Source organism: Podarcis tiliguerta (assembly GCF_965153285.1).
Source record: "Podarcis tiliguerta genome assembly, chromosome: 16".
Lineage (NCBI taxonomy): Eukaryota > Metazoa > Chordata > Lepidosauria > Squamata > Lacertidae > Podarcis > Podarcis tiliguerta.
In genome coordinates, this window is record NC_139549.1 from 6370459 (window position 1) to 6390323 (window position 19865).

The window sequence follows — 19865 nt, forward strand, 5'->3', positions numbered from 1 at the left end:
GTGTCGCTGCAGCAGTGAAGTGTGCTCACTCAGCTGCAGTCTCGCCATCCTTGCTTGGGGAGGAAGGGAGAGGAGGAGTTTGGATTTAATATCCGGCTTTATCACTACCCTAAGGAATCTCAAAGCAGCTAACGCTTCCCATTGGCATGTCTTGTTGACCACTGTGAGAACAGGATGCAAGACTAGACAGGCCATGGCAGTGGCATAGCCTGGGGGGTGCAGGGGGGGCTGGCCGCACCGGGCGCAACATCTGGGGGTTAGGGTTAGGGGGCGCAAATCCACGGGTTAGGGGGTGCAAATTACTTGCCTTGTCCCTGGTGCTGACAACCCATGCTACGCCACTGGGCCATGGGCCTGATGCAACGGGCTCTTCTTAAGATAGGTTTAGATAGATACTGTATTGGCCTGAATATAAGCCACACTCCCCCCCCCAAAAAAAAAAAAAAAAAAATTCCGACCGCGAAAAGTCAAAATGCAGCTTAAATTCACGTACTATGGCTTTTATGATATTGTTGCTGAAACAGGCATACGGTAAAATGGAACAAAGAAAAAAGTTTTCTTGCCGATTTGCAATTTTAGCGATTGTACATACTGTAACTTTTGCGGGTTTGCAAGATCAAAGGCTTATATGGTAAATGTTAAAATAAAATCACTATTTTATTCCCTGAATCTAATTTTTTTTTTCTTTTTCTCTCCAATTTTAAGGGAGCGGCTTATATTTGGAGATTGCCTTTTTCTTTTTTCCTCCTTGAATTTTAAAGGTATAGCTTATTTGCAGGTATGGCTTATATTCGGGCCAATATGGTAGATGATAGATAGATGATAGATCTTATAGAATTATTCAGAAACTGACCTAGAAGAATGGGACCACTTGAGATTCAGGGGCTTAAATATTTCCATTTGTTTACTGAATGTGTTTACAGACCTTAAAGAGGAGAACCAGCGGCAGGGATGTGTCTCCAATAACGAAGTCTCGCCTTTTGGGTTTGGTTGATTACTATTATTATTATGTTGCTGCCTATTATTTCCTGCTGTTAAATGGGCTACAGAGATTTGGTTTGCAGTGTTGAGAAAGAAATCAGGTCAGCTGCCACCAGTCAAATCAGGGAACCTCCAGTCTGTCCCTATTTCCAGGTGGTTTTCAATCACAAGTGTCGGCAGATCCAGGTTACGCCATTATAATGGATAATTAGGCATCTTGCACAACAAACCTGCTTCCCCAACAGACAGCGACTTCTTGCTATCAGGAAAATGATAGGGAAATGCCCCAGAACATGTGGGGAGATGCTTGCTTGATGCAAATGCAGTTTCACCTTCATGCAAACAAATGACGATGAGTGCTGATTAAACAGTGAATGTTGTCTGATCTGTCAGTGAATAAATCAGAGTGGACGCTCACCTGTTTCTCTCAAGGTGATGGTGGCGGTGCTAGGTAAGCCTTAAACACATACAGTCCCATAATAGTGCGCTCTGATGGATGAGTGCCAATCATTTTGGAAGCAAGAAAGGGCTATCCAGAAATAAGGGAGTTATTTATGCAAACTTAGGAGTAGGGTACCCGTAGATACACAGTATATATTTTTGCAAATTTATTTGACAAGCACCTGTCAGGGGTAGACTTGCTAATCTTTCATAATGTGGTGCCCTGGGTGAGCCCAAAATTTGAGGGCACAGAAATAATCACTCAAGAAATCACTCAAGATATCCCTCAAGTAATTAAGGAACAAAAGAAGAAAAGGCACACTAGCCTGGGAACCTCCTCTCTGCCCAGAACATTGGAGGCTATACACCACACCTCCTCAACAGTATTTATAGGAACTCAAACACTGAGATCCTGCTCTGTTCCAGTAACAAGAAGCCGAAAGCACCAGCCTGAAGATGACGAGTGAGACCTCGTCGAAACGTCGCCTAGACACCCCAACTTTTACACGGGAAGACACCCGAGGACACCAAAACCTGCATAGACCTCGTCGAAACGTCGCCTAGACACCCCAACTTTTACACGGGAAGACACCCGAGGACACCAAAACCTGCATATATATATATATATATATCGTGGCGAGTTCCCGCCTTCCCCCGATGTAAATAAAGACACATGACACAATTATTTAGGTTAATGGGCAAAAAATGGCTACAACTTTATTGGTTACAGGTGATGAGTGGTATTGGCTTAGGCATTGGTCCTAACCGATTATCTGGCTTCAGCCTGATTGCTTGAAGTCTGGGAAGGGTTAATCACCAGTAGGGGGAGTCCTGCTGATGCACATCAACTAGGAACTCCCCCGGGGTCACCGCTCCTGGGCGTGCCTTAGGCCCTCACCTCCATAGGCTTCAGACAGGGCCACGCCCCCTGGAATCCTTTATCGGACTACCCTTCTATATGCGGGGGAGGTGATGGCTCTTCCACCCCTCTTCCATCTACATAACAATACTAATACCAATGCCTAACTACCAATCCAAGGAAGTTGTGCCGATTTGCTACGAGGTAGGCGAAAAACCAAGTGGCTGTTGCCAATTCGCAAAGTGGAAAAAATCCTACCAGGCCCCTTAATGGCGACCAACTGAGGTCCATAGCAAGGTCAAAGGAAAACCTTAAAGGGTGGGAGGGTGGGAAACCAGAGAAGCTGAAGTGGCAAAAGAGGGAGATCCCTGGCTGCGCCAGAGCTAAATAGCCCAGGCCACTCCCCCAGGCCAGCCGATTGGCTGGCCAGGGGATGATGCGACCGGGGATTCCCTCAATCATGCGGAGGTTGAGGGCCAGCCCCCATGCACGTGGAGGGGACGTGAAGCCCGCAACTCCACCTCCTCTCTAGTTCGGAAGTGGCTTTATTAAATTTTCTGTTTTACAAGTTAAAATGCTCATTTTACATCCTTAAGATATCAGTGACTTCTCTTTCCAGGCTTCATATCATAAATCACTGCATATTCACAAAAACTATACCATTCAGTATTCCATTATTGCATTCATCAAAACTTGTTTACACTGTTGAATTTATCTTAAAGCTGCCAGCGTTTTCAGCTGTACACAATTTCCCTCCTATGTATTCAATAAACGTTTTCCAATCTTCTTTAAACGTTAAGTTCTTCTTGTTCTCTTATTCTACATATTAAGTCTGCAAGCTGTGCATATTCTGTCAACTTAAGTTCCCATTCTTCTTTAGTTGGGACCTCGCTCGTTTTCCATTTTTGGGCTAACAGAACACGGGCCGCAGTAGCGGCATGCATAAATAACCTTTTTTGACCCCTGGGAATTTCAGTCTGAATTATCCCCAACAAAAAGGACTCTGTTTGTTGTTGTTGTTTGGAAAGTACTTTTAAACACCCCCCCCCCAAGTCATTATGGGTCATTTCCAGAACACAGGAGAGGTGTTTCTGTCATTTGCATATATTGAACTATGGAAGGAGGGAGTGATGGCCAGCAACTTTAATGGTTTTAAAAGAGGATTTGACAAATTCAAATAAGGCTACCCTTGACTACCAGCCACAATGGCTGCGCTCTGCCTCTACAGTCCAAGACATAATGTGTCTGAGCACCAGTTGCTGGAAATCACAGTTGGGGAGAATATGAAAGTTCCAGTGTGTGATTGAATCTCTCCTGAAAAATACAGTCTGCAGTAGGGTTTGGTGAGAAATTCAATTCAGATCACGTCTAAAGATGAGCTATTAAATTTGCATTTTCCACAACAACATGAGAACCAAAATACAACCTTCCTCCAAATGGCCCAATTTTTCAAATTTTGCAGCGGAGGTCTCCAACCAACTCATCTTTCCAGAAATGTTTATGTATGTTTAAGTTAACGTTACCAGACGTTTCCTGGGGACAGTCCCAGGATTTACAAATCAGTCCCCTGACAAAATCCTATCATTCCTACTGAAGTTGAAAAATGTCCCCGGATTCACTGAAAAAAATCTGGTAACCTTAGTTTAAGTATGTTTATTATGTGAAATTTGCTGGTGAATTTTCACGAGGATTAACAATTAAATCTCAAATAGCTTCAGAACTGAATTGAAGATTGGAAAAATGAGAATTGACAGATCCTTCTTATCCCTAGCCTGGAGGCACCCTGGACTCCAAACCGTTCACAGGATTTGGAGAAGGCTCTGGGCTTCAGAGGTGGACAGAGCTGGTCTCTTGAGTTTTTGAGAGAAGTCTCAGAGCCAGGTCTTTGTGTGGTGGTACTTGCTTTGCTGATAATGCAAAAATGTGTTCTCAAGTAATTTGGTAAACACACCTGTAAGAAAAGGGAGTAGGTTGGGATGATTATGGAAATCACCCAGCAAAAGGAGGCCCAACCCATACTCTGACGCTCACCTAAGCAACGTATTGGAAAAATGAAATTACACCTACAAAATCAAGAATGGCAGGTTACACTGTTAGAATATCTGCAAAGGGCAAAAAATGACAGGGAGGGTAAGAGGGTATTCAACACAAAAAGTAAACCAAGAATGGATTATATTCAAGGAATATCTGAAAAATTACTATGACAGCAAAACCCTCCTGGCAGATCTTGAATGAGTCTTGCAATGTAAAGATAATTTAATGTAAATTTAATGTTTCTATTTAATTTCTCTCTTTTTTTCTTTTTCCAAAAGACTTAAGAAGATAATATGATAATATGATACTGTGTAATATAACAAGTGTAATTTAGGTTTTTTTGGAGAACAATTGGAAGTCTATTTTAGGTCTTTTTAAAATTTCTTGTATTTTAAATTTTTTGCTATATGGGATGGGATACAAATTGTAATGTAGGATATTGTCGTATAATTTTGTGAAAAATGTTTAATAAAGATTGTTGTGTTTTTTTATAAAAAGTGTTCTCAAGTATTTTGGTAAACACAGCTGTAAGAAAAGGGAGTAGATTGGGATTACTATGGAACTCGCCCAGCAAAAGGGGGCCCACCCCAGACTCTCACCTAAGCCATAAATGAGAATCAGATGGGTGGTGACTTTCCTTACACTAATTGCCAAGTGATAAGCTCACAAAGGTCAACTCCCTTCCCTATCATCAGGGCTGGTCCCCACCCACCCGACGTTCATTCCCTGCCTCAGCACCTCCGTGACTTACATTAATATGTTCCCTTTTCATACTCCTCCCAAAGAGAACAGATTTCCTCATTTTAGGAGTGCTGACCCGCTGTTCTGCAATGCCTTGGAGAGCAGGCGGGGCTGCAGGGATATGTCAATTTCAGTTTCTGGCAAGTTCCTCAGTTTTCCATGCTTAAATTAAGTCATCTACATTTCAACACTAGTTTGCATTAAAAAAAAAAGTCCTCATGAAAAATCAATCAACATTTTATCACAAATTTCTCCTAAACACAGATCTTTGTATACAGTTTTGTCACATATCTGTAACTATATTTACCATATCTATATCCAGTGCTTTTTTCCCTGGGGGTACGCAGGGGTACGCATACCCCCAAACATTTTTTCATTTCTTCTCTAGCACAGTGAATAGTCAGTTCTGCTGCTACCCCCAATGGCAGCCTCATTTCCTGAGTCTCAGACAGAAGCTAGCGTTTAATGTGTGAAGCAGTGTGGAATGTGGATGTGTGGTGTTTTACAGAGGAATCGGGAAGAAGTTAGTGCGCACAACCTTGTGCCAATGTGGAAGTTACGGTGAGCTGTCAACTGCGTAATATGAGGTAAGGCATGTTCTTTGTACTTTTTCCCATATACTGTATTTATTTTCCCCGATTTGAACTATAAAATGGTGGTTTTCTTGAGTCAAAATGAGAGTACCCCTAAACATTTTTTAAAGAAAAAAAGCACTGCTATATCTATCTCTAAAAAAATTGTCCAGCAGCACCTTATAGACCAGGGGTGGCCAGCTCTCACGAGGCTGTGATCTACTTTCAGAATTAAAAACTGGCAGTGATCTACTCCCATTTCTGGGGGGTTCAGCTCAAAATGGCTGAGCTTTTTTGAGGAAAGGAAAGCCCTTCACAAAAAAGATCGCTGTGGATGAAAACAGCAGCACAGAGAAAGCTCTGTCTTCCCTTCCAGAGATCAAACAACAATGAAGGGCAGGGCGAGGGGTTAGTTTTAGTCAGTTTTAGCGACGCTAGGGAAAGGGAGCCAGAGATCAACTATGATCTACCAAAACCTTGCAGTTGACTTGTTGGACATCCCTGTTATAGACCAACTAAGTTTGTTCTGATATCAGCTTTCGTGTGGGTGCATGCACACAGAAGCTTATACCAGAACAAACTTAGTTGGTCTATAAGGTTCTACCGGACAATTTATTTATTTGTTTGTTTATTTATTATTTCGACTGTGTCAGACCAACACGGCTACCTACCTGAATCAATATCTATCAATATCATCTATATCTAGCCTTCTGAGTTGGGGGGATTCAATTGTTGAAGTATCTAGACCAGCTTATTGGTGATGTTATGGGTCACAGCATGCTCATTCGTATAGCAAAGCCTTGTGCCAGAGGGCAAATGGGTGGGCCCTTTTCATGGGTACCCCCCCACACACACCTGGCTGGTGGAGAGTAAGACAAAGGGAGAGCAAAGTATGTGAGACAGGGGTAGAAGCAGGAAGAAGCCACAATAAGAGCTGTGCTTGTTTTCTGCTGGAATCCAATGTCTGATTTGTGTTTGAAACCATTGGCACGTGATTATCAGACAAAATTCAGCAAAGCTTCTGAATTCCAGTTACTGGAAACTGCGGGAGGGGGGAGTTGCTCTTGTGCTTGAATCCTGCTGGTGGGTTTTCCATGGGTATCTACTACCCGTGTCCACTATTGTTGTCTATGCTCTGGTAACCTCAAGGTTAGATTACTGCAATGCATTTTACATAGGGCTGCCTCTGAAGATGGTTCAGAAACTTCAGCTGGTGCAGAATTCAGCGGCTTGGTTGCTCAACGGAGCAAGACGGTTTGAGCATATTGCACTGATCCTGCTCCAACTGCACTGGCTACCAATTAGTTTACGGGCCCAATTCCAAGTGCTGGTTTTGACCTATAAAGCCTTAAACGGCTCAGGACCGCAATGCCTCAAGGACCGCCTCTTTCCATATGAACCTACCAAGACCTTGAGATCATCTTCTGAGGCCCTTCTTCATGTGTCTCCTCCTTGAGAGGTCTGGAGGGTGGCAACTCGAGAACGGGGCCTTCTCTGCAGTGGCTCCCCATCTGTGGAATGTTCTCCTCAGGGAAGTTCCCCTGGCTCCTTCATTATACACCTTTAGACGTCAGGCAAAAACGTTCCTTTTTAACCAGGCCTTTGGTTGACCTAGTTGACATCCTATACCCTTTTAAAATGTGGCTCTTTAGGTGGGGGGGTATTGTTTTTATTTTGATTTTATATATTGTGATCTTTTCTGTGAGCCACCCTGAGACCTCCAGGTATAGGGTGGTATATAAATTCAATAAATAATTAAATAAAATAAATATCTGATTGGCCACTGTGAGAACAGGATGCTGGACTGAAGGAGCCATTGAGCTGATCCAGCAGAATCGTCTTATGTTCTTATGTAGAAGAAGAAGAGTTTGAATTTAATATCCCGCTTTATCACTACCTGAAGGAGTCTCAAAGCGGCTAACATTCTCCTTTCCCTCCCTCCCCCACAACAAACATTCTGTGAGGTGAGTGGGGCTGAGAGACTTCAGAGAAGTGTGACTGGCCCAAGGTCACCCAGCAGCTGCATGAGGAGGAGTGGGGAAGCGAACCTAGTTCACCAGATTACAAGTCTACCACTCTGAACCACTACACCACATTGGCAGAAATTTGATTATGGTCACAAGCAAGCAGAATTTAAATTAGTTTTATACATCAATGATTTTTTTTTTTTACTGTTTATTAGTACACCTGTAGCACCAATACTCAAATTAATAAAAATAACTAATACTTTAGGTAGAATTTCAAGCCATACGATTAATTGGGCAAAATCTGGAATAATAGCACTGGGCAATTGTTTATCACCTAACTACAACAAGCAACTTTTTTTGTACCTGCAGGTCATATTTATATATTTTGGTTCTGAGATACATTTCTCAAATGCTTAAAATGAATTTGAATAGGCTGGTATTGGGGATTTCTTGTGGCTTGGAAAGATGGGCGCTACTTAAATATGTCCAGTCCAGAAGAGAATGGCTCCTGTCTGTCCCAAAAAAATTAACCACAAGAGGGCAGTGTTTGTTCTCACTTGGAACTTCATGTTCAGGGTTGGGGAACTCCCAAATGTTGGTGGACTCCCACAATTGGTCACTTTGGCTGGGGATGATGAGTAATGTAATTCAATGACATCAGAAGGACCACCCTTGTTTCCAACACTCTTTGCCCACTTAATCATTGCTGTTTTGACCATCTCACCCTTTGTTTCCTATGGTAGCAACAATTTATACATTATAGAAATTCATTTCACATCACTTTCACATAAACCAGCTTCAAAATTTGACCTTTGCTCAGTGAATCTGTTCTTTAAATCCCTTTTATAGATTGCATTTGATTGATGATTTTGAAACTGGTTGCCTACTAGGTTTTGTATTTTGTCATATATTTTAAAGCTTACATTCATTTTCATGGAAACTCCATATGTCTCTGTATAAAGCCCATTTAGATTGCATATTTGTTCCTTTATGTGCACAAGCCTGTATCGGTCATAGCAGGGTTTTGTATTTCAGGAGGTTTTGATTCCTCCTCCACACACACACCCAACAAACTCCTTATCTAATGATTAAGAAAATGTTTATGAACTTTGTCTTCGTCATACGACAGATATGAGTGCCACCAGCGCTGGATTTAGGTTTGATGAAGCCCTAAGCTGCTGAAGGTAATGGGACCCTTTATATGTCCAGCTGTCCTTTGTCAACAATAAATTGTCACTGTTTTTTGTGTTGAATATATGCTATATGGTAATTTATGAACCTAACAGGTATCTAAAGCCATTTATTTGCACATAACAAATAGGAGCCTACACAACACACAAAACACTGTTGCTGCATGTAGCTTTTATTTTATTTGTTTTTCATCTTATATTTTGGAAATGTACAACCAGTTTTTCCCCTCTTATTTTTTTTTTTATTTTTTTTTGGGGGGGGGGGGGACAAAAGAGTGGGTTTCTAAGCTATAGCTTGTTTAGCTTATATGTAAATCCGGCACTGAGTGCCACCCATATCTTCTGTCAAATCCTTCCAAATTGCATATGGTTCTTGTCCTTATTAGCCATGGTAGGAACAGAATCTCCATTGGTGGAGAGAGCATATCTCTGATGTTGGGGGTAGGCAAAGAGGACGTCTGTTGACATTGTGCTCTGCTTATGGGCTTTCTTAAGGAATCTGGTAGGCTGATAGCTGGTCACTAGATCCCCTTTGGCTTGATCCAGTAGGGCTCTCCTGATCCAATGTGTTGAGCCCTGAGTTGTAGAAAGTTTTGACTCTGCATACACACACCTGAATAAATCCTATATGCAAACACCCCTACATTCATTATACTCCACCCTCTTGGCAACGAAACCTGATTGCGAGGGCTGAAAACTCAGGCTGTAACAAAAAGAACAGCAGCTAGCAGTGTTGCAATGGGGGACGCACAATTAAATAATCGTTGGTATCCACCCAGTACAGAAAGGGCTGATGTATAATAATTTTTACTTGGGTTACTTTATTCCCCTCACGCTCTTTTGTACTGTGTCTATTAGACTGTAAACTATTATTTTAAATTATAAAATGTATTTTTAAAAACAACAATGTTGTAGCAAATAAAAAAAAGGTAAAGGTAAAGGACCTCTGGCAGTTAAGTCCAGTTTCAGATGACTCTGGGGTTGCGGCGCTCATCTCGCTTTACAGGCCGAGGGAGCCAGTGTTTGTCTGCAGACAGTTTTTCTGGGTCATGTGGCCAACATGACTAAGCCACTTCTGGCAAAACCAGAGCAGCGCATGGAAACGCCATTTACCTTCCCGACGCAGCGATACCTATTTATCTACTTGCACTTTGATGTGCTTTCAAACTGCTAGGTTGGCAGGACATGGGACCGAGCAACAGGAGCTTACCCTGTCGCAGGGATTCAAACCGCCGACCTTTCGATCGGCAAGCCCAAGAGGCTCAGTGACCGAGACCACAGCGCCACCCGCATCCCTGTTGTAGCAAATAAAAACTCTTAAAAATAAATCAACAAAACATTTAACCAATCCCTCCTTTCCAGCTGGTTCCATTACATCCCTGACCACTAGCCATGCTGGATGCTGAGTCCAACATCCTCTGTTGGGCAACAAGCTCTTCACCCCTGAGCTAAGGATCCCAACACTCAGGCTCCAGCACAGAGATCAGCACTTCTAAAATATTCCTCTGCAGCAGGAATAGGAAATCTCTGTTCCTCCAAGATGTTTCTGGGCCTGAACTCACATCATCCTTGACCATTGGCCAACACTGGCTAGGGGGATCTGGAGTCTGGAGTCCAAGAACTTTCTCAGACTACAACTCCCAACATCCCTGGACCAGGTAGAATCATAGAATCATAGAATCATAGAGTTGGAAGAGACTACAAGGGCCATCGAGTCCAACCCCCTGCCAAGCAGGAACCACCATCAGAGCACTCCTGACATATGGTTGTCAAGCCTCTGCTTAAAGACCTCCAAAGAAGGAGACTCCACCACACTCCTTGGCAGCAAATTCCACTGTCAAACAGCTCTTACTGTCAGGAAGTTCTTCCTAATGTTTAGGTGGAATCTTCTTTCTTGTAGTTTGGATCCATTGCTCCGTGTCCGCTTCTCTGGAGCAGCAGAAACCAACCTTTCTCCCTCCTCTATGTGACATCCCTTCATATATTTGAACATGGCTATCATATCACCCCTTAACCTCCTCTTCTCCAGGCTAAACATGCCCAGCTCCCTTAGCCTTAGCCGTTCCTCATAAGGCATCGTTTCCAGGCCTTTGACCATTTTGGTTGCCCAAAGGTGTGGCCTTTGGGCTCAGGGTTTGTTAAAAGCATGTTTTCCAGCTGCACAAATCCCCACCAGGCACCCCACACTTAAAATAAAACCCTGAAGCCATGTGCTTTACACCCTGTGTAAGCAATCTGAAGTTCCACGGGAAGAGGTGTCAACTGCTAAGCCACTCTGAAAATTGTAGCTCTATGAAGGGAACAGGGATTTCATAACAGCTCTCAGTACCCTTAACAAATGACAGTTCCCAGGATTCTTTGGGGGAAGTCATTACTGTTTTAAGTGGTGCAAGTTTTCAGCCATGAGATCGTTGAGATCTCTTAAAGTCAGCTTTGAGCCTCCTCTGTGCCCTGAACCGTTAAGACCTGTAAATGATCATAACTGCTCCTTTTGGACAAAGGGAGCAACGCAGAAGTATTTAATAAATCAACCAACAAATGGAAACTGTAAGGCAACATAGCATTTTAATCCACATGGGAACTGATCCAAGAAAAAGGAGGTCCTGGAGCCATTTTTGGACCATATGAAGGAGACTGTAAACAAAACTAGCATCCATTTTGGGCAAAGCAACTGGTGGCAGGCAAGGGTTTGAGAAGAACTTTGAGCAAAGCTTTGAGAGGCATATTTTTATATCTAAAAAATGCTATGCTTTAGAAACAGCTATTAGCAGAACAATGCTATGCATTTTTACTCATAAATAAGTTCCACTCTGTTCCATGGGGACTTCCTCCCGGGTAAATGTGAATAGAATGACAGCTTCATTTTTGTACATAGCAAAGCTGTTCCTTTCCTTTCTGACCAAAAAAACCGCCCCCATCCATAGTTTTAGTGTGTTTGGGTGTATGAATGAATGCATAGGATTTGTTGTTCGAAGCTTCTGTAGCTACGATTATAAAACTAGAAGAACACTTTCCCCTTTCTACCTACATTTCTACCCCTTTCTACCATATAGCTAAAGACAATAGGAATTTCATTAGAAACCTCAAAGGCTTTCCAGATGTTCAAGCTGAATACACGTGGTTTGGGTAGAGGCCTGACTCACCCCTCCAACATACACCCATTGATTTTACAGTCTGAGTAGAACCCCTATTTGAAGAGCTTGAAATATACTGGTCCCTCTCTAGGTCAATGAGAACCTGCCTTCCCAGAGTTCCAGATCATGTGGATCAGGGTTCTAGATTATAAGGCCAGGGTTCAAGATTGCATGGATCATGATTCTGGGTTGCATGGAAGAGGCTGCATATGCACGGTTCTTCCCACACTGACAAATGTTTAGGTATATGTCAGGAGTGGAGTGTGCTACCACAAGCCAACTTTCCCCACCAAATGCACACAACTTACATAATTTGAGGGTATGGAAAGAGCTCTGAATGTCTATTAGAACTGATAGACTACAGGGCCTGATGTCGTGTTCTAATGCACTCTTACTACAAAATGATTCCCCACCCACCCCGGGCTATTCTACTTGCAAACAAGGGCTTAGATCAAGATGTTGAGTTTCCTCCCAGATAGTGTCTGCACGGATCCCTACTTAGCATAGCATGATTTATAGGTTTTGGAGGCTGTGTACTGGTACATATTACGAGGTGGGAAGCATCTGGAGGAGGAGGGGAAGCCGCGTTGCGCTCCGAAGTTTGGACCACACGACATGGGGTGCTTGGGCATTCCTGACTGCATGAGCATAGGAAATGGACCCGGAAAAGGACCTGGAAAAGGACCCGGCAGGTTGCATCTCTCAGGGTGGTGCTGCAGAGGATCTTTAGTGTTGCAGGTCTCATGACAGGGTTTGGTGCTTGGGGACATGCGCGGGGACGAACTTTTCTCAGCGCGTGCAGCGTCGCAAACCTCAGCACACTTGGCCTCGGCAGGCACCGGGGATTTTGGGGTGCACGGTTCGGGACACTGAATCTTGCACTTCAGATCACAGGGTTCCGGGCACCTTGCTGCAAAGGGTGGGTGGTTCTTGATGCATGTTGAATGTTTCATCGCAAAGCACTGAGGTCCTGGGTTGACACACGGCCCTGAAGTTGGGAAGCTGTGCTGGATCCTGCAATGGTGGCTGTAGAAGGACATGATTCTGCAATGCTGGGGATACTGGAAGGAAATATTTTGGGATAAAGGGTCAAAGCTGTGAACCAACACTGTCCAAGCATTAGGAAATTGACTGTTCCACACCTTCAAGGAACCTCTGCAAGGGAAATGGCTTGGGGCTCCATAATAATAATAATAATAATAATAATAATAATAATAATAATAATAATAATTTATTATTTATACCCCGCCCATCTGGCTGAGTTTCCCCAGCCACTCTGGGTGGCTCCCAATAGAGTGTTAAAAACAATAGAGCATTAAATATTAAAACTTCCCTAAATAGGGCTGCCTTCAGGTGTCTTTTAAAGATAGGATAGCTGCTTATTTCCTTCACATCTGAAGGGAGGGCGTTCCGCACGGCGGGCGCCACTACCAGGAAGGCCCACTGTCTGGTTCCCTGTAACCTCACTTCTTGCAATGAGGGAACCACCAGAAGGCCCTGGGCAGTGGATCTCAGTGTCCGGGCTGAACGATGGGAGTGGAGACGCTTCTTCAGGTATACAGGACCGAGGCTGTCCATGCATAACCCTGATCCCACTGAACACACAGAAGAAACCTGCATTGGTCCCAAGGCATCTGGAAGTGATGCCTCCAATGATCCTGTCTTGAGCCCCACCTTGATCCTGGCTTCTCTTCCAATCATCTCTGGACCTCAGGAGCAAAGGCTGCTCCCAAGGATCTGTGTGAAAGATATCAAATGTCACTGCTTTTCATTGCACTAATTTGTCGCTGGTGATGTCACAACGGCAGTGGTCACTGTACCAATGCCCAAACTCATCTCAGGTCTATCTGCATGCCCAGTACCCAACACAGCTGAAAGAAAGTAAAGGGACCATGGGTGTCACGCTCAAAGCAGCAGATCAAGGATGAATAGAGATAGGCTTTTCAGATAACGAACAAGGATTTTCTCAATGACATTAATGCAGGGGAGTCACTTTCACAATATCATCATCATCATTCACATTAGGCAATTTAAGAACACAAAGTAACCCAAGGAGAGTTCTGCTGGACGAGAGCCCAGGTTCATCCAGTTCAGCATCCTCTTCCCCACAATACCCAACTAGATGTCCATAGGAAACCCACAACGAATTAAGGCAACAACCTTCCTCTCTCCTATGTCCCTGACACCTGATGTTTACAAGAAGGCTGGCTCTGAATTTGTGGGCTCCCTTTAGCTGCTGTGGCTAAGAACTGCTGACCAGTGGTGTAGCGTGGGGGGTGTAGGGGGGGCGGCCGCACCGGGCGCAACATCTGGGGGGGGGGCGCTCGCACTCGCAGCTCTCTGCCCCTACCTGGCTCACTCACTCTCTCTCACTGCAGTGCTGGCTGTGCGAATCCGATCCGAGCCGCCGGGTCGCTGCCCACTGTGGAGGGGAGGGTGCCAGGCATGTGGTGCGGTGCGGAGAGAGAGCGAGGGACTATCTGGGGGAGGGACAGTGCAGGGGGGGGGGCGCAAGTTACTTGCCTTGCCCCAGGTTAGGGGGCGCAAATTACTTGCCTTGCCCGGGTGCTGACAACCCACGCTACGCCACTGCTGCTGACGGACCCATCAAAAGACCCAAGAAGACCACTGATGGATCAGAATAATTACTAGTCAATTACCCTTTCTTAAAACAGTGGCCAACGAGTGCAAAGCCCACAAGCAGATCATGACAGCAACATCCCTCCTCTGACTGTCTCCACATCACCAAGTACAGTGGTACCTCAGGTTAAGAACTTAATTCGTTCTGGAGGTCTGTTCTTAACCTGAAACTGTTCTTAACCTGAAGCACCACTTTAGCTAATGGGGCCTCCTGCTGCCACTGTGCCGTCACTGCACAATTTCTGTTCTCATCCTGAAGCAAAGTTCCTAACCCGAGGTAATATTTCTGGGTTAGCGGACTCTGTAACCTAAAGCGTATGTAACCCAAGGTACCACTGTACCCAGAAGTAGATGGAGGTTCAGAAAATAGCAACTCAAATGACTAATGTGATGGAATAGAACAGCTCTATGAGGAACGGTTGTAGTATTTGGCACTCTAAAGGCAAGAAATAGGTGACTTTATAGAAGTTTAGACATGGTATGGAGAAAGTGGATAAAGAAAAGTCTCTCTCTCTCTCTCTCTCTCTCTCTCTCTCTCTCTCTCTCATAACATTAGAATTCAGGAATGCTGGAAGATTTGAGACAGATAAAAGAAAGGACCTCTTCATGCAATGCATAGTTAAGCTATAGAACTCACTCCCCAAAGAGGATGACTTTAAAGGAAGACTGGACAGTTTCATGGAGGGTAAGGCTATCAATGGTTACTAGCTATGATGGCTATGCTCTGCCTCTCAGCATGCTCCATGCATTGTAACCATGCATGGCTGGAGGCAGTAATGCTTATCAATATCAGTCGCTGGAAGCCAGAGGAAGCAGGAGTGCTCTTGTGCTTAGGTCCTGCTTGCAGGTTCTCATTGGGGTATCTGGTTGGCCACTGTGAGAAGAAGATGCTGGACTAGATTGACCATTGGTCTGCTCCAGCAGCGCTGTCTCTCTCTGTGTGCCCCATACTACAAAACATCCCCACACAATTTATCCTTCCCTTGTAGGTTAGGGGCTCCAAACCCTCAATTAATTTTGTTTCCAACCTCAGCACCTCTTCCAGGTCTCCCACCACCAGAATGCACTTACCTTGTTCTCTTGGTAGAACACGGTGAGCGTATCTTCTGAGATCAATGTGAAAGCTGGAGCAGTTATATATATGCTTTCTCAGTTAAAGCCAAGGCCAGCCTGAGCCACCTTTGGGGACTTGAAGTACTAATTACAGATTCTCTAAAAATACGCTTACTAGCATCTTTTCTTTTTCTGGCCTATGATTTGGGGCTTGCGTTGCATTCAAGCACACAGCCCCCTATAAAAATGTGACGCCCGTTTAGCAAAGCACAGTAGTTCCTTTGATTTTTCTTTTAGGGAAGATGTTTTATAGAATACAGTCACTATTTTATGGGCTTCAAAAGGAGGCTTGTACAGAGCCTGCAACCTTTTCCTCTCTTTCGTATAGGCATATCTTTCAGTTCCATCTGCGATTAGCACAGTTCTGTACTGGTTTTGCAATCTTTTAAGAGTAAACATAAAAAGAGCACCATCACGAAAAAGCATTTAGTGTGCATTTTCCAACTCCTCACCCAGGGCGGGATACAACAACTAAGATCAGTGGCGTAGCGTGGGTTGTCAGCACCCGGGGCAAGGCAAGTAATTTGCGCCCCCCCCGCTGCACTGTCCCTCCCCCAGATAGTCCCTCGCTCTCTCTCCACACCGCACCGCACGCCTGGCACTCTCCCCTCCACAGTGGGCGGCGACCCAGCGGCTCGGATCGGATTCGCACAGCCAGCACTGCAGTGAGAGAGAGTGAGTGAGCCAGGTAGGGGCAGAGAGCTGCGAGTGTGAGCGCCCCCCCCCAGATGTTGCGCCCGGCTCCCCCTGCACCCCCCATGCTACGCCACTGACTAAGACACAGCACAGTGTTAAAAACATTCTAAAACAACTCACAGTCATAGAACTATACATACTTTTGTATGTGATTTTACGCAAGTTATTTCCCTTGATATGATGCCTTTCTGTATGTTATTTTTACGACGATATGCATTTTCACATGCAATTTCCCATATGTGTCGTTGTCGTCATCCCTGTCCTGTATTCAGATTAGATCAGGGGTCGGATACCTAAGGCCCATGGGCCACAAGCGGCCCATGGACCCCTGCTGCCTGCTCAGGGACCCCCACTGCCCGGTCGGTTGGCTCCCATGCGCTGCACTAAACTGGCACAGAGCAGAGTGGGGACCGCCTTCCATGATGTTGGCCAGCTTCCCATTGGCTGCAGGAAGCTCCTGCAGCCAATGGGAAGCTCTGCACGCCTCCTCTGTGCTGGAAGGAGCGCCGAAAATAGTGTTTGCACATGTGTGCGTGCGTACTCTGGCCCACCGCAGCATCTGTGGGACCGTGAACCGGCCCAAGCCACGAAAACTTTGCCGACCCCTGGATTAAACCCTTCCTAAGAATGTGTCCCCTTCAGTCAGTGGCATAGCGTGGGGGGTGCAGGGGGGCCCGGCCGCACCGGGCGCAACATCTGGGGGTTAGGGTTAGGGGGCGCAAATTACTTGCCTTGCCCCGGGTGCTGACAACCCACGCTACGCCACTGCCTTCAGTGGATAAATGGGCATCTCCTTGCAATCGAAGTCATGTGTGACAGGGACCATTTGGTGACCTGCTTTCTGTGAGGATATCCAACCAAACTAATGATTTTAAAACACTTTTAGGAGCCGCTCATAAACCCCTGGCAGTAATTGGAATGTGGATGCGATGTGTGCTTTGGAAACATTTACAAGTGCTTCAGATGCCTTTTAAAGCTATGCAACACCAAGATTTCCAGCAAAGGGAGTTTGCTCATTGGCACACATAAATTTAGAGTTGACTGGACCTTTCCATTTGGCTTTCTCCCTGTTTATAATTTGTCCAGGTGGTCTTGTAGTAAGGTTAAGGCTTACTGGGAAATGATATACAATGAAATGAAAAGGATGTCTAAAATGATGTTTGTAAAAATAAAATGAAGTAAATAACACCAGAAGCCTTTCTCTTGGGAATTATAGGGATAGAGCTACCTAAATTGTATAGAAACTTATTCATGTATGCAACCACACCGGCAAGAATGCCACTTGCCCAAGAATATAAAGAAGAAGAACGGATACAAAAACTTATGGAATATGCAGAAATGGCGAAACTTGCCGGTAGAACAAGAAATCAAGATGACAAACTTTTTATAAAAGAATGAAATTGTTTATTGAATATTTACAGATAAATTGTAAACAGATAAAAACACTGGCAGGATTATTGTAATAACCTGCAGTTACGTATAAGCGTATATATTTAAAGAAGATAAATAAATGTGTAAGGTAAGATAATTTGGATATGCAGTAGATATTAAAAATAAATTTAAGAGGGGAAAGGAAGTCAAGTTTTAAAATGTCAAAATGATTGTAAAATGTATATGAAATGTATATATCTGAGAAGTATAAATAAAATTTAAATAATAACAATAATAATTTGTCCAGTCTTAAGTTCAGTCCACCCTATTTCCACATCAGCATGTGACCATTTACCCAAAGAAATCTGTTCGCAGGAAAGTAGTTATGTGTTTAGGGGACCAGTCTGGATGATGCCAGGTAGGGCTGGGAAAGATCCCCAGCCCAAAACTTTGAAAGCTGCTCCCAGTTGGTACTGGGCTAGATGAACCAATGGTTTCACCCAGCACTAGTTATTATTTTTGGCAGGAATGGGGAGCCTATGTCCATCCACTGTGGTGTAGTGGTTAAGAGCGGTAGTCTCGTAATCTGGGGAACTGGGTTCACGTCTCCGCTCCTCCACATGCAGCTGCTGGGTGACCTTGGGCCAGTCACACTTCTCTGAAGTCTCTCAGCCCCACTCACCTCACAGAGTGTTTGTTGTGGGGGAGGAAGGGAAAGGAGATTGTTAGCCGCTTTGAGACTCCTTAAGGGGAGTGAAAGGCGGGATATCAAATCCAAACTCTTCTTCTTCATCATCATCCAGATGTTTCTGGAGTCCAGGTCTCATCATCCCTGATCATGTCGGCTGCAGCTGATAGGAGCTGGGTGCCTAAAGACCCAGTGCTAGAGCACCTGCTTTCCATACAGAAGGTCCCACGTCTTCAGAATCTCCTGGCAGGTCTGAAACCCTGGTGAGAAACTGCCAGTCAGTGTAGGCCATACTGACCTGGAGAACCAGTAGCCTGATTAGGTATGAGTCAATTTCCTATGTTCCTAATGTCTGGAGGACACCATGTACCCTACATCTTGCACAAGGGTTGATTTAAAGGGATGCTCCTAGGACATCCTTCTTCAACCTGTTGCCCTCCAGATATTTCTGGACTCCAACTCCCACCATCCCAGGCCATTGGCCATGCTGCCTGGGTTGATGGGGATAGGGGAGGACCCAAACTCAACCAATGAGGACTGAACATACTTAATTACATGACCAGGCACGACAGCCCCAGCCCCCAGGGATCATAAGAAAGGAATAAAGACTCTGACAACGTTATGGGATTAAAGATTAGGCCACAACTTTATTAAACTTCCTAATGTAGGAAGACTTTGGCTTAGGCCTTGGGCGTGTATCCCTCCCAGCCCCCCAGCCCCCCCCCAAGCTGGGGGAACTGGGGCACATCAGGGTAAATGGGATATGGGGGTGCTCTGCGAGACGTAAGTGTAGCAGGCAGCCCAGCCCATATCCCCACATGCAGGGTAGTTCACTGACGACCTTTCAGTGTATGGTCAGTGACAGCCATTATATAGCCCCTTTAAGAGGGGGACCCTGGAATCGCCGCTGCAGGGGGGTGAATCACCACTTCAAAACCCCCCCCCCCATATAGGGAAGACTAAAGGATTCCACCCAAGGCCATAACCACCAAAGTTGTGACAAATTGCTACGGGGAAGACAAAACCTGCCAATGCAGGAAAATTTCTTCCTGGTCCTTCAACAGCAACCAGTCAAAGACCATAGCAGCGCCTGCTAAACAGGAAGAAAAAGTTAATCTGCAACAAGAAAGCATTAAACAAAGGGAGGGTAGGGAGGGTGAATCTCCAGAGCCAACTGCCTTGCTATTGTCAGCTCCACCCCCTATTTATGAATGGGGCTGGCCCCACCTCCCAGCAAGAAACTTGATTACAGTGGTACCTCGGGTTAAGAACTTAATTTGTTCCGGAGGTCCGTTTTTAACCTGAAACTGTTCTTAATTAGAGGCGTGCTTTCCCTAATGGGGCCTCCTGCTGCTGCTGTGCCAGTGGTGTGTGATTTTTTGTTCTTATCCCGGGGCAAAGTTCTTAACCTGGAGCAACCACTTCCTGGTTAGCTGAG

At 44.8% G+C, this 19865-nt stretch overlaps 1 long non-coding RNA gene across 2 annotated transcripts; it reads left to right on the top strand.

Annotated features, from left to right (window-relative positions):
• Positions 1–636: 636 nt before the first annotated feature.
• LOC310666283 lies at positions 637–17917 on the top strand. Of its 2 annotated transcripts, XR_014505848.1 has the most exons (5): positions 637–1432; positions 5445–5643; positions 15116–15244; positions 15605–15753; positions 17255–17917. It is a non-coding gene; the product is annotated as an uncharacterized lncRNA (long non-coding RNA). The 2 variants fall into 2 exon arrangements; XR_014505849.1 differs by lacking the exons at positions 637–1432; positions 5445–5643 and adding an exon at positions 6811–8779.
• The last annotated feature ends 1948 nt before the right edge of the window (positions 17918–19865 follow it).